This window comes from Centruroides sculpturatus, unplaced genomic scaffold (assembly GCF_000671375.1).
Source record: "Centruroides sculpturatus isolate CEXI.00-Female unplaced genomic scaffold, Cexi_2.0 scaffold263, whole genome shotgun sequence".
Classification (NCBI taxonomy): domain Eukaryota; kingdom Metazoa; phylum Arthropoda; class Arachnida; order Scorpiones; family Buthidae; genus Centruroides; species Centruroides sculpturatus.
This window is the reverse complement of record NW_019384587.1, coordinates 515,299-516,131: the sequence shown is the minus strand read 5'-3', so window position 1 is coordinate 516,131 and position 833 is coordinate 515,299.

Here is an 833-nt window from a genome sequence, read left to right as displayed (position 1 = left end):
TTTTAAGCTTTCATGTGCTGTTCGCTGTGTACTATCATCATGTGTACTGTATAGTACATGTGTGTTAAAGTTTAAATTTGTGCAGTGACTTTATATTTACCATATATATATATATATTTTGTGAAATGTTACATACTTAATTCATAAAACAAGACCTCTAAAAATACACTCACCAAGCATTCGTGTATGGTCACTACCGCCCTCTGTTGAAATAAATTACAATTAAATTTTAATTTTAATAGAAGCCGGAAATTGGAAACAAGCATAATCAAAACTCGATATGGCACCTTTTTGGAGCGTTAATACATTTTCCTAGAGAATTTTCTCATAAATATTAAATACAGAACACTCCCGTGTCTGCGAATAACAGAATTTAAGATATTGTAGGCCTATTATAATTACAGTAGACCCCTAAAAAACGGGTTCATATAATGCGGATTGGTATATCGCGGCGAAAAAATTGCGACCGTATTCGTATAAAGACGCTAAAAGAAACTCGTAAAATGCGGTAAAACGTCATCGCCGACTCGTGTCGCGACAGAATTGGTCGAATCTAGACCAACTAGTAGCCCGGGACGCCCCCTAGTGGGCGTTCATTACAAATTTCCATGAGGCACGGTTCCTTTGACTTTTTTTTCAATAACTTTGGTGTACAAATGATAGAAACATATTTTAACAGGCATATAAAAGCCTAATTTTTAAGCTTTCATGTGCTGTTCGCTGTGTACTATCATCATGTGTACTGTATAGTACATGTGTGTTAAAGTTTAAATTTGTGCAGTGACTTTATATTTACCATATATATATATATATAATATACCAAATCCTCTCCT